The sequence below is a fragment of the Pleuronectes platessa genome, chromosome 10, assembly GCF_947347685.1.
Source record: "Pleuronectes platessa chromosome 10, fPlePla1.1, whole genome shotgun sequence".
In the NCBI taxonomy this organism is placed as follows: Eukaryota; Metazoa; Chordata; class Actinopteri; order Pleuronectiformes; family Pleuronectidae; genus Pleuronectes; species Pleuronectes platessa.
The window spans coordinates 18,587,309-18,602,195 of NC_070635.1; positions in this window are offsets into that span (position 1 = coordinate 18,587,309).

Genomic DNA, 14,887 nt, shown 5'->3' on the forward strand with positions numbered 1-14,887 from the left:
AAGAGTTAGGAGCCGAGAGAGGGAGCAGATATGAGAGTAGTTATTAAACTCACACACTTGAAGTGAGATGTGACTGAGAGTGTTTGTGTAACAGTGCTCTGACCTGTTTGTCACTTCAGTTATTTACGGCAGCCTGATTCAATATCTATCAGCGTTCATCTCGTCCTGAGTCCTCCAAGCGTTTCCTGACCTGCAGCCTTGTCAGCTCCACTCACCAGCTCGTTGCTGGTTACCACCCATTAACAAAGGGGGGAAATATAGGAAAATTACATTTTAAGTGTGTCTAATTATGCTGATGATGGACCTTTTTCTATGGACGAGGTTAACTACGCAGAGAAATAGCTCTGACTCAATTGAGCTCCTTCTCAGTTGTTATCCTTTACTCAGCTCATGTTTTGTTACTATTTTATTATTCACTTACATTACATTTGAATCAATGCAGTACCAGTTCGAGTACTTAAAATGTGTGTATTAGTACCCAACGGTATTTTTTTCCCATACTTTTCTCTCTCTGTAATACCAGAAATGGTAATAACATAAAAATAGATTGAATAGACACAACAGGAGGTGGCTGTTCAGCTTTATATTTAGTGTTTGCATTTTACAGTACTAATACTACAGACTGTGTTGTCTCCTTTAACTTTTAAAAAGTGCCATCACACTTGAGACTCCTTTTGGCTCACAACTGCCTCTGATTACCGACACTGGAGCATGATGGACACATTCCAAGAAATGTAGCATCGCATGCCCCGCAGATACTCTAACACACACGTACCAATGTGTATAACACTTACAGAGATGCCACTTTTACCAAGATGATTAAACTTGCTTTCTTACTGATTGATTCAACATGAATTGGTGTTCGGTTGTACCCTTGAAAGGTAGCACGTTCGAGACCCAACCCGATGTACATCTATGTGCACTATCATGCAATATCCCTAAATATATAACCAGGTTCAGACTCCGAAAAACAGCAGCAATAAAGAACCACACTCTGACACTCTGGGAGATTTTGTGAGCAGTGCACTTTACCTGGCAGCAAGAGTCGTAATCCCCCTGAGCGTCTCTTCTCTGACAATTAATAGAGCCACCCTCGCGGCTGTCTTTTCAAACCTTCCTCCCAGATCTCAGAGAATCAAATTAGCACTCATCAACTTCCTTGCTCTTCTTCTATTTTAATTCCGTACTGTGCACCTGTGCTCCGCCAGTGTGATTGTCAGGGATGGAGCTGTGTTTTCTTATGCCTTTCTCAAAAATTTAAATAAAAGGTAATCTGTATTCTAATGTGCTTTCCCTCCTTTCTTCTTTGCCTCCTTTCTCTGTTGTCTTCCTCCTTGCTTAGTTATATTTCGAGTTGTTTCCCCTGACTCGTATGATCTGACATTTCCACATCATCAATTGCATATTTAGATGACTGGATCTGGTTTAGAGAAGTGATGTCTTTACTGTGCGCCACAGAGAAGAGGCAGCACTTTAAACAATGACTGACGACAGAGTCATGATCATTGTCGTGTGTCTTTGCATTGAATATAAAGTCCAGTTAGCTTAGCATAAAAATACTAGAGACTGAGGGAAACCCTAAACCCAAGGTAACAAAAACTCTAATTCATTAACACGCTGGACCTTATTTGTTATAGCCTGAAAACAAAGCTTTAAAAAACAACCATTTGTGGTTTTACAGGCAGGTATGCCTATTATTCCTCGGTGCAGTTTTGTGGTGTTGTCCTCTGCAGATTGTCTGATAACCTCACAGTGACTCAACATGAAGCTGTAGAGCCAGCAGGCGATGAGCTTGATAATGGATAATGGCTCCTTCTGTGGCCCTCAACACACAAACACGTGTATATAGACAAAACACGTGCAAATAGAGAAATGTCACAACACTTATGGCAAACAGGAAACTGCAAATACTCAACCAATTACTCACAACACTAACAAATACTTAAAACTTAACCAAATATTCACAACACTACCAGATACTCACAACATTACCAATAACTCACAACACAACCAATTATTCACAACAGTGCCAAATTCTAACAACACTACCAGATACTCACAACATTAACAATTACTCATAACACTAGCACATACTCACAACTCGACCAGATATTCACAACACAACCAAATACTAATCTAACTACTAAATACTCACAACACAACCAAATACTCATACCTCAACCGATTTCACTAACAACTCAACCGAAAACTCACAACAATATTAAATTCTCCTCTTATTAATTGTTGTGCTCACTCTGCAGATGACTAAGACAATTAATAACCTGACTGCTAATACAAATCGGCCTTAACTCTCCATCATGTTACATTTTGTTGCGAGGAGGCCAAATAAAATGGTAAGATACTGAAACCAGAACTGCCCCTGGTGTTTGTGCTGCATATAGCAGCCGTTGATCAGGTTAGAAAAAACGGTACATTTATCTGTTAGATAATGCAATGTAACATTTGAGCACATCACATTGTGTCTGGGGATCAAAATCCTGCTGAATGGACAAAAGGTCTGCATGTTGTCTAGAAAAGGTTATAATCAGAGCAACATTTTATCTCTCTCTCTCCCCCACACACACACACTTACAGAAAGATGACGTTGAGACGCTCACCTTCAGTCATTCATTAATTCGTTCATTCCTTCCCACCAATGGGAAGAGCTGCAGTTTCCCATCCCATCTCCTACTGATAAACATCCCATCATTCTTTGTGGGTGGCTGCTGTGAAAGCAGGTGTGCTCAGTAGTAACCTGAACAGCATGCTGGCTTAATCAAAGATATGGAAATGGAAGTATTAGAGTGGGAGTGTGACAGACAGTGAGAACATCCTTATGCGCTTGTGGTCACGCATACCTGTGAGTTCCCTGGTGTGTGTGTGTGTGTGGTGTGTGTGTGTGTGTGTGTGTGTGTGTGTGTGTGTGTGTGTGTGTGTGTATGTGTGTGTGTGTGTGTGTGTGTGTGTGTGTGTATGTGTGTGTGTGTGTGTGTGTGCATGTGTGTGTGTGTGTGTGTGTGTGTGTTCGATGTGGAACTAGTGGGTGGCGGAGTAGCAGAGGTCGGGCCCGGCAGGCTGGATGTTGGCTGCTGATAATGAGACGCTGCTGGATCTAATAGAGGCAAAGCCAATTTGGAGTCACTCAGTGGCCTTCTGATATCAGCACATTGACCAGATTGATGAGAACTCAAAGACAATCTGCTGTGCATCGGCATTAGAAGATCTGGAATGGCTCGGTCTAGACGGCCTTAGGAGGGAAACAAAACAAAAACGGGCAGAGAACGGCATGGCAACAGAACAGGAATTTACCAAAACAAAATGCAGATATACGTCCTCTCAAAGAAACGGTCCAATTAAACCCTTTTGTTTTGACACACTCACACATCCCACACAAACATGCACTCACCCTAACCTGAGCCATGTGTGCACTGCATGTTGTTTTAAAGCGGAACTGTGCTCGGCTCCACTTTGCTTGGGGAGATTTGTCACACTAACAAATCTTAGCAGGGTAATTGCAGCATCCCAGAGATCTATCAGTCTCCCATGTGTACCGCAGTTTATTGCCTCATAATTATGAGACTAATTACGGGGATGTATTACAACCCCCCGTGTGCAAAGATATACATGTGCGCGCACAATTCACACACACAAGCGCGTGCATACACATCAATCAGAAATACTGTAGCCGATGATTAAAATCTCAATTTGAAAATGGGAGGCGGTCATAACTACACACCACCACCTTCCTGAGTCTGGTGGTTTTGCTCTGAAGCCAATGCTTCACTTATGTTCTCAGGTTGAGATTCATTGTCAACAAAGCACTTGGTTCCATTTATAACAAAGCACGTTGATGGCAAAGAAGCAATTTAGCGGCGTTTAGACTCCCTACACTCTCACATCCATACTAGAAAGAAACAAAAGCCGTCATTGTATTTGCAGTTTCACATTGGAGAGTTTATTCCTCTAAGTTAAGGTCAAACCAAGTCTTTTTCTTCTCCCATGCACGTATCACCAAGAGGATAGTGAAGCGTGGTGGGGCCACAACAAGAAGCTGAATAATTGCAACAAGGCTCTTCTGTGTAACATCAATCAGGAAACAAGAGGGATAGTAAATGAATGCAGCTTCATATACAGAGTAGTATTATACTCCTGGTTCCTCAGGCGTATTACAGCAGATTATTCATTCTTTGTTTGTTCAGAGGTGAGACGGGGAAGAGGAGGCACACACAAACGCACACACACACACACACACGCACACACACACACACACACACACACACACACACACACACACACACACACACACACACACACAGACACACACACGCACACACAAACACACAGACACACACACACACCATTCCTGGAGATCTCAGGGGATGCTGAGGACAATGGTGGGATACTGTACTCAAGGATAAGGTGTGGCTCCTGCGGCCCAGCAGGAGTCGGGCAGTTTTTGTCTTTGCACAGTGGGGGGCAGGAATGCCTGTGCGTCAAATTAATATCCATGACTACCTGGATGTGAGTCGCTGGACCAAGTCCACATTGGGAGGAAGAAAATAACAACGAAAAGCTCCACCTAGGCTCTGTTTGTTTTGCACTCGGACTTGGAAATAAAAAAATATGACCTTGTGTATGTTGTATGTGATGGTCTGATATCATGGACCCTCTTTCCAAGAACTCCTCATGCCTAACCAACAGAGTGAGAGACTGCTAAGAGAGCAAGCTGAGCTCCACTGCTGATGCAAATTTGCTTTCATTAAGCTTTGACTGAAGTTCATCAAATGACATTCTGCCCCCTCAGCAAATCGTGTTGTGCTCTTGATCGTTGTAGCAGTGAACCAGTGATAAGTAGTTAACTCTTTCATGATAAAGACTCCATCAGTGCAACGCCCAGCGTTCTGGCGAGGCGGAGGAGGAGGAAGATGATAACTCCATGTTCCTAAACAACAGGCAGGCTTATCTCCCTGTGCCTTCCCGTCCAGGATATCCCATTTATCTCAGGAGCCCTGTCATTATCCTGGCGGCTGCACTGGGATGGTTCTAAGCTCACAGGTTGTGCGAATTCTCGGGAAACTTTCACTTCTGTGTGGCATTTCCGAAAAACCGTCTCAGCTCACAAGTTCATCTCAGTTTTTGGTTGTGTTGTGAGCCACTTAGAGCAAAGGTTATCTCGGTGCCAAATCCCTGCAGTGGCTGTGCAGACTGGCTGATGGGGCTGTGCCTATCTGAAGGCATGGTCTGTTTACCGGAGGAAAGCTCGGCAATTTCCTTTTTTACAAAACAACACACAGCCCGCTGGCCACTAGAATCACCCGGTGTCTGAGTGCTGGATTGGATGCACGTATCCCAGCATCACACCCACAATGAATCTTGTTGTACTGTTATCCTCACACAAAAAAAGCACACAAATATTCAAATTCCTGTTTGGCATTTTCACCACGACCTGTCAGATGAATAATTCACACCTAACGTTCAGAGGGTGCCATGAATTGAACATACACCAGTCTGCGGCGGCCATTTCTGTCTGCTTTGCTGTGCGTTATGTCGAATGATCAACAGACGGGCGCTCGGCCTCTTTGGCCCGCCTCTCGCTGACTTTTAATGTATGTACGTGGAATGTATGCTCATTGAAAAGGGTCAGGCTGAATTTAAATACAAACACAGCCCCTAGCAACTTCTCTTTCTCCCTCTCTCTGGCCATTCATTAATGATATCTATAGCCCTTTAAGCCCTTCATGAGTGTTGCTGGAGTGTCGGGAAGCTCTCTAATCCCCGCGTTGCTCTTTATTCTGCCCATGACGCTCATCCCCTCTGTGTCAGATCCTGAAACCTTGTTAATCCCCTGGTGGCATTGGGCGCAGGGCCCCAGCTGTCGGCTCCCATGCTGCGCCGCTTCGTGCCCAGCTAATTTGTGGCCCTGCTTGGGATGCTATTGATGTCACCCTGCCCTATCTGGTCCAATAACTTTTTTTTCCAATCTCTCGCCCTTTCCCACTGCCTCCTTTCTCTCTCTCTCTCTCTCTCCTGGATGATGATGAAACTCCCAGCTGGCACCAAGTGAACGCTTTTTGTTCCCTCTGTTGAATAAAGAGTAAATGTCCTTTCCCTCCGTGCCTGCACATTACAAATCTGCCACAGAGGCCCTCGTCCCGTCCACAAAGAACTGAACGGACGGGCAGCAGAGGAGGTGGAGATAGATGCAGCGCAGAGGGCGATTCAAACTAAGCGGCCGAGAGCACACAGACTAAGCATTTGAATGATGGCAAATTAAGAATCCACAAGTTCAATTAAGAGGGCTTAACAATGCATCAGTATGCAGGCCAGCTCTCTCCGAGTTATTTTAATGAGGAGGAGGAGGAGGTGGGAAGGAGCAGACAGGGAAGGCTAGAGGCTGAGGGTGTGGGGGAGTGATTAGCACTGTTTTCTTTCTTCCTAAAGCTCCTCTGAGCAGCTCAGCAGAGCGGTGGGCTGCAGGAGGATTGTGGACACCTCCGTGTCGCCCACCCAGACTAACGCCACCCGCCTGGCACGCGGTGGGTGAGAGGAAGTGTGGACGCTTGAGAAGCTGCATCGGTGGAGATTATCACCTGAGGTGTGACCGAAGTGTTTGGATCATTGTGAAGAGGAGCAAGTCTGAATTAGAGTTTTGTAAAAGTACTCTGGCATGACCATATGTAAACACTCACAGAGGAATAGTTAAACATGTTGGGAGAATAATTCATCAGCTTTTTTGATATGATCATGATCGTAGATCAGCAACTAGCTTAGTTTAGCATTTCTTTGCAGGGCATCTGTATAATCTAGATCCTTTGGCAATCTAACTGTCACGAATGGGAAGTCTAAGTGCCTGGCTTCTGTCCACCAGGAAATAATTACAGCGCAAACAACTCCACCTACAAAAAGCATTTCCAGTTTTTAATGGAGGCAATAAGTAAACAAGATACAACCACGATCTGAGAACGCTGGTCACAAAAGTTGTATTTTTGAACTTCATAGAAAACCAGGCTATTGATCTTTAATTCTATTTAAAAATGATATAGTATTAAATGCAGCTGGTCAGATGGAGCAACTGGAAATGACACATGTGTAAAAGGTCCCTGGCTGGATACTAAGCATCACAGTCTTAATGGATAACGTTAATTAGGTTTTTATATAAAAGTATTAGAGTTATATTTACAATCCTTCTTTGAAATGTGGGGAAAGAAGCATGAAATAGTATTCAAAAGTATAAGCAACTCGAAAAGAGCTGTGACAATAAAAAAAACTTTGAAACTTTTGAAACTTTGAAACTTTGACTAAATATAAATTTTAACGCTTCCCTATTGTATGGGTCTATAACATCTAGAGCCTGATCATCCATCAATCAATGAACAAATCAGAATTTTATTTTATTTTATTTCCATTCATTCTAACACTGCTGAGCAGCAGGGGCGGATCAAGAGCTAAGGTTGAGGGCACTGGCCCCAGCTGAAATCTCATTGGCCCCCTCATTGCCCCTGCCCTGTCAGTATAAAGTAAGCCAGCCACTTGCCAACAATGCAAACAATAAATAGTAATTTTTTTATAAGTTAATAGGAGCTTGAACAAGGAACAATTTTCAAAATAGATACATTGGATGTGTAGCTTAACTCAAAGCTACAGAGCTAACAGTAAACAAGGAGTGACTTAAAAGTGCACCTTTCTTAATCAGGAATTGTACATGGATGTTGGAAGTATAAATTAAAACTCTGTGTAAATTGTGGCTAGATCTGCTACTGCCAAGCTAACTTCTAACAGCTGTACCTTTATTCACACTTTATTTCCATTTATGTCACAACCAAAATGCTCACATACTTCTAAGATTATTTGGTGTAAGGGGACATTCGATGGGATGATTACAGATTCATTTTCTATTTCCAACAAATAACACACTGACAATTGCATTGGCAGCCCCAGATTGTAGAACCATTTGTGGAGCACATGAGGCTTTATAGGGGCCTTGTTTAGTCAGTAAAGAATTCTGTCTCCAAGAACATTGAAGTGAATTGAAAAAAATTCGGAGAGACTATAGAGAAGGGAAAGACAAAGGCAGCAGTGACAGATGAATAGTGTCCGTTGAAGAAAGAGCAGAGAAGTGGAGACGAGAACAGTCCAAGAGAAAAAGAGGCGGATTAGAGGAAAGAGAAACGCTAATACAGAGCCAGAGAAAGACCGAACTGATGATAGCAGAGAAAATTGGAGTTTAGAGCCCCGAGCTGAGACACTGGGAGACGGGATGTGGAGCTGACCCCGTTCCCATCTCCTCTCGGCGTGGCCTCATCGATGTGACACGCATTACCATCGCAGCTCTTGTCGCTAGCCCCGCCGTCCCTTCCCGCCACCGTTGTCTCTCCAGCGCCAGTCATGATCGCAGCCTCCCTCGAACACGCAGAGCCAAACCCAACGGGACGCTCTCCCTGTCATCCCCCGACCCACTGTCACAAAGATAAATAAGAGAAAAGAAGTCAGTACGAATTTTCCAACAGTCATTCTCCGCCGGCGGATTTTTCCACACAGTTTCTCCGCTCCTCTGTGAGGCTGTGGGTTTATCTGGCTATTCGAGGTCGAGGTGGACTTTTTACAGGTCTGGTACCCGGCGGCAGAACGATAGTTAGGGGGAAAAAAGTATTATAACGGTGACACGAATCATTTAGTTTGCAGAGAGTGTGAACCCATGGCACAGGTGTCAGATCCCATTCGGCTGAAGAGACCATGGCTAGAGAGGAGACATGGAGAGAGTACGTCATGAGGAGATTTAAACCACACCAATGTCTGAAAAGCCCCAAAGTTTTTTTTTCTCTTAATTTGGGTTGGGTGCAGGCTGTGCAGACACACCATTAAATGAACCTGTTCACTCTCTCTTTTGGTACGAGCATTTCACAAATGGAACCAGCTCATAGACCAGTAAGGATCCAAATTATGTCTCCACATCACTGTAATTTCAACCATCGCTCTATGGGAGATGATTTTTTGTCTCTCCTTCCACTTTGTTGGAGGGAAATTGGGACGTGTGTCTGTTAACAAGAGTTTGTAATTTCTATGCACCAAGTATCTTGTCTGTGTTTGACAACCAAAAGCAAGAACACGGTTCTGCTCACAGTCAGAGGCGAAGCAGACAGAGAAAGAGAAGGCTTTAAACAGACTTGGTATGAATTCATGAAGCTGACAGATGGAGATCGTGAGAAAATTACTGGGAGAGAAATTGACGCAGGAAAAATGTGGACTGTGGTAAAAGAACACTTATGTTTCCCATTGAGCGTGGTGGGAAGTTAACTCTACCAGTCAGACTGACTCTACCCTGTTAGTTGAATTAAAATGTCTGCCTGTATAATTATGGCTGATTTTGATGCAGATCCTTATTTTTTCTTTCTCTGTCTTTATCATTATGCAATTGGGTGTTTGCAACTTTTTCACCAATTTCTCAGAGAATATTTCATGGAACTTGATGAAAACAATCTGACATGTTAAGGGAACTAATATTATATGGGTTTTTCAATGTGGTTTCATAAGGGGACTGTTGGGCCTTGGCTGAGGTATGCACTCTACTGGGTGACACTCTTTAAAGGAGTGTTATTGTTTTAATCTTGCTTGTTTTAACAATTTCGAAGAAATCTGGCAATTGCTGACAACTTTTAAGATGGAATGTTTTCTTGCACACACCTTAATTGGTTCACGATGTAATATTCGTAGATATTAAATATGACAACTTTGTCTATTCCAGTTGTTTTTGTTATCTGGATCTAGTGAATTAAAAGAACAATGTGACATGTTAAGGGAACTAATAATTATGAGTGTACAATTTGGTGCAGATCCAAATAAAAATCGGGATCAAGGGAATTTAAATGTGATTTAAAAAAAGGGAACTGTTGTGCCTTGGTGGACGTATATACTGTCATGAGTGCTATTCTAGTTCTCTCAGGGATTAATAATATCTCTGTAAAGCTTTTACTAAAGTTTAAACCTAACTATCTGAAAATGTTATAATATCTAAATCTGAGGGAATATAGTTGTTGAAGACTTTAAAACAATCTCACTATTTGACTAAACACAATCTTCAGCATTTTAAGCAGTCATCCCTAAAAAACAGCAACAGCTTTGTGCTACTGTCCTGTCTGTTATCAACTGCTGAAAGACAGTATGTTGTGCACCAGAGTTCACACAAAGTTTGAGTGAGAGATTATGGAGGAGCCTGAAATGCCGGCGTGCACAAGGTTATGAGTTAATTCCTCGGCAGCAGCGAGCTCATGAGTCTTGTTGATGATGTGCAAGTAAGCAAACAATGTGAGGCATGTGTGCATGTGCAATAAGGCAGAACAACTGACTCACAGCATGTGCACATGTACGTATGTGCTTATTCCCTGCTACGTGGCTTCTCACAGACTCAACCTCCAGCAAGGTAGAGTCTACAATATTTAATGCTGAATAGTTTAGTTGCCAATTTGTGGCTACAGAACTAGAATGAAATAATCTTTGGTTCTGATATAAAATCAGATTGCAAATGTAAGAGACACCCTGCAGCACACTTCATGTAAACACAGTGAGATCTGTCTTGGATCGACCCTGGATTTACTTTATGTTAATGAGAGGTTCTTTGACACCAGAGCACTAATAACACACAGAGGTGTTGCACCATCGCTGGGAGAGAAACCCCAGGGCAGGCTTATGCCCTGGATTTATATGAGGATCTCCAGCGGGGTGCAGTGGATGATTGGCATCGCCCCCTTCAGGCCCTTTCATCCTGACCCGGCAGCACCGTGCACGTGGTGGAACGGTAGCCAGTGCTGTTGCCCCGACAACTGATCACAGGATTACAGGTTGGCAAAAAGAGGGGGAGGGAGAGAGTGAAAGGGAGAAGGAAGGAGGGAGGGAGGGAAGGAGTAAGTGTTTGGATCAGTGGTCTTCAATCCGGGTGCTGCTTGGTTTTTCATTTTGGGCAGTTAATGAAGGAGCGTCTGAGAGGGGACGCAAGGTGAACGCTATTAACTGACTGGTTGGAGAGAAAACCATCAGGGCTCAGTGGACTGTGAGCTGAAATTGGAAACTGCTGGTTTGAACTGTGGATGTTTTCTTAATGAGAATGCATGTAGCTTTATTCTGTGTATTCTCTTATTGCGATGCACCATATTGTGTCGTGAAGAAAAAGCTGAAGCACAAACAGTCTGTCTGTTCAACTAACGCCACCAACTGTTCACTGGTTTCTTCCTTCCCAGTTCAGGGTCCTCAGATCAGGTTATTTATGGCTCAGTTGTGCTTCTCCTTATGTATCTAGATTCTAGACTGTCAATTTTATTTTGGGGAATTGCGTTTGTTTGTGATCTTTCCCTCAATAATGAGTGAGAGCATGCTGTATACTCCAATGCTAACTTTTCTATATTGTTTTAATGCCATTTCAGAATGACATCATCTTTAATATACCAAAGGATGACAAATATGGCAGTGGCTCATCAGTGTTGGTGTGAATGTAACTTGGGAGGTTATCTGTCTTCATTGCGACTTTTTTTTTTATTTCTCTAACTATGATATGTGCTGTATTTAAACTGGGTGCAATGCTTTGGTTTTTCATATTCCACTCATATTCAGCCACAAAACCTAACAGAGGCAGTGAGACTCCTTCCCAGAGCAGATTGTATGACAAAAAAAGTCCTGTCTCGATGATGCAAACAGATATTGAGCTACCTTTATAACAATTGCTTTTGTTTGATGTTCTGATTGGCTTATTTCGTATCTCGTAGCTGTCCTTGGAAGCCCTCTGACTGAGGGTTTGCCATATAGTGAAATCACAGTCCGGACCTGAACAGTTCACAATATATGTGTCAAAGAAAATGAATTGCACCAGCACACCGGTCCGCCTTCCGACACAACCATCCCCTGATATCCAGTTAAGGAGCCTCTCCTCGTCTCAGTTTGACTCCATGTAGACCACACCATCACTACGGGCTGCGGTAGACTTGAATGTAATGTCTTCAAGGGAGAGAGAACACTCACTACTGCTGCTGCATATTAAAAAAAGCCGAGCTATTCTGTGCGAGTGAGACATGTCTTTATTCATCATCAGGGGCTCCGCAGAGACACAAATGGCTTTAGGCTGGCAGCAGCGTGGTGGGAGCGTGAGCTGCTATCTGACTGACTGATCGTTTTTAATAATCCTCACCCCCAGTGCACCCATTCGTCCATATTTAACCAGGGAGATGTGGAGAGTGGACCAGTATTTCTCTGTTTTTTCTATTAACCTAAAACGAGGACAAGTGTGTCGTTATTTGTGGAAACAAGGGGGAGGCGATGCTCTGTCACTACCTGAATAACCTCTCATGGACCGCGCACTGTGTTGAATATGGTCATTACAGTTATTATGACTACCTGAAATTTCTGCTTACCATCGGCCCTATTGTCAGGTCTCCTTCAAAAGTTTGTATGTGACATAAGTAGGTGGTATATTCTCACTGATTCTCACTCCTCCCTCCCCTCCCCCCCCCCCCCCCAAGGCATCTGAGAAATGTGCTTTACTTCTGTAGAAAAACATGAATTCTATGTATCCGATCTTTTTGGTCTCCAAAATAGACTGTGTGTATAGATGGATGACTATAGGCACCACTTCCTCCCACTATCCAGAGAAAATGAACAAATGCAGCCATTTTACGACAAAGATTATCATTTGGAGCGCAGCAGCCATCTGGGGATGAAGCTGCAGTGGCGATGTCCTGACGATACATGCACTCGATCAATCCCTCCATCACGATCAAAAATTCCGTCTCAGCTGTCAGTCAGGACTTACCGGAAATATGTGCACTTGGATAAACATCAATTGATAAGAACTATTCCTAAAATGCCAGAAACCATCTAAAAATGTATTAGACTTTTTAGTTTTAATGGTGGGTTAATGACAGCAGGATGAAAGACATTTTAGTGTTGGTTTTTATGCTTTGTTGTTTTATTCAGAGAGTGTCACTGAGATCGACATCTCTTTCACAGAGTTTCACCCCTGTCATGATTCCTTACTCTCTGAAAATTGTGGCAACCTACTGAGATTATTCGAATGCTCTTTTTACTAACATTCAGTTTGTCTGTCTTCAATAAATTATCCACAGCCTTCTTCATCACTGTTGTCAGACTTCCAACAAAGACCAATTACTCAGTTTTGGCCTCATTACAACGGGTCAGGTCTGAATTTAAATAATACAAATCTTATTTTTAAAATGTTAATCACCTACAATTCATTGTGTGTGTCACAGCTCCAGAGAAGAGCTTCTATCCTTTAAAATCACCCCCATGATGGTTTCAGACATGCAGTGAAGCCATGACTTTCAGCCATTCTCCTGGAGTTAGTTGCTCTGGATAATTTAGATAATAGAGTTTTTCCTGCCTGCCCCCTTGTAATATGTCCAAGTGAACCCATACGAGAGTAGGCAGGAAAAAGTCTGAAGAATTCACAGTGAGCAAGTAATGGTATCGTTTTCTTTTTCTAACACCTTGAAGGATGCAACGCCGGAAAGAAAAGATGTGACATGAGAGGAGACGCACCGATTGGTCCACATTCACATAAATGATCAATGAACAAATATGTAGAATCTATACTTTACTGTAGCCTACTTATTATTATAACTCCTACTGTCCCTATGTGATGAAAGTATTGTACATTGTGAACATTTGGGCTTTATTGGTCGTACACCATACAGAGGGCCAAATCATTGTAGAAATCTGATGATTATCGTACAAATGGTAACACTGGTATCCAGTTCAGCATGAGAGGATAAAGAAATGTACTCGTGGCGCGAGTGTGTATCATGACCTCTTGTCTCGTAAACACAATAAAAAACACTCTTGGCAAGTAACCATTCAGTAACAGAGAAAACGTGCAAATAGCGCTATACAACAAACCTACATATAAGTTTGTTTTAGTATCATAAAAGATTGTACTACATAAAGTTATTTAAGTCTTGTATAAGCCGTCTCTTATAATGAAAGGTGTTATAATATTTTCAGTAGTTGCCCTCAGTAAACCATCGACAAAGAACTGGGACATTACATAAGAGTTTAACCAAGGAATCTGGAGTCGTAAACCTCTTATCTGTTGATGCTAAACAACACCATTCATCAATGTTCCCTCTGTACCAAATGCACTTGGAAAATCTTGATCGGGTTTAATAGGCTGAGAGGAATTGAACAGCTATGCAAAACTGTTAGTTACGTAAAACAGGGTTAGTTACATAAACCATATCTCTGTCCACAAGAGGCCTGTTTCCCACGGTGGGGTCAAGGTGAGAGCAAACTCAACATGTTGATGGAGAGGAATAAAAGCAAATGGGTTATTTACTGTTACTGAAAACTGCCTAATAGCTCAGCAGCAGGGATTAGGTTTCTTTTCAGTATAGTTAAATAAATATCAATTGTATGGAGGATGCTGTTACTGTTAAACAGCCCCAAGTTATACATTTAGAGGTAAGGAGGACAAAGGCCAGAGTGCAGCTGGGACAAATCTGCAGATGTAGGTTTACTGAAACGGTTCACAGAGCTGACTTCAGGAAAAACAAGTACTCGCTGTGCCGTTATCAGAGTGTTTGGGTTCTGAACTTGAGCCAGCACATTAGCTGTAACAACACGCAGCCATTCCAGGAAAGAGATAAAAGTGTCCAAAAGCACAAAACAAAACAAAATAGTTGCTTTCACTGGAATTTATGCTCCACATCGTCTCATAATATCTGTGTTTGGAAGATTAGCCTCGGAAGAGGAGCCCCACACAGACAACCAACAGATCTGCTTGGAGAAAACAACACAATCTTACACAAGGTCAGAGCAGTCAACATCACCGAGCGGCTTTATCTGCCACCAAAGCACCTGCCCGTTACAGTGGAGAGTATTTAGAAATGCG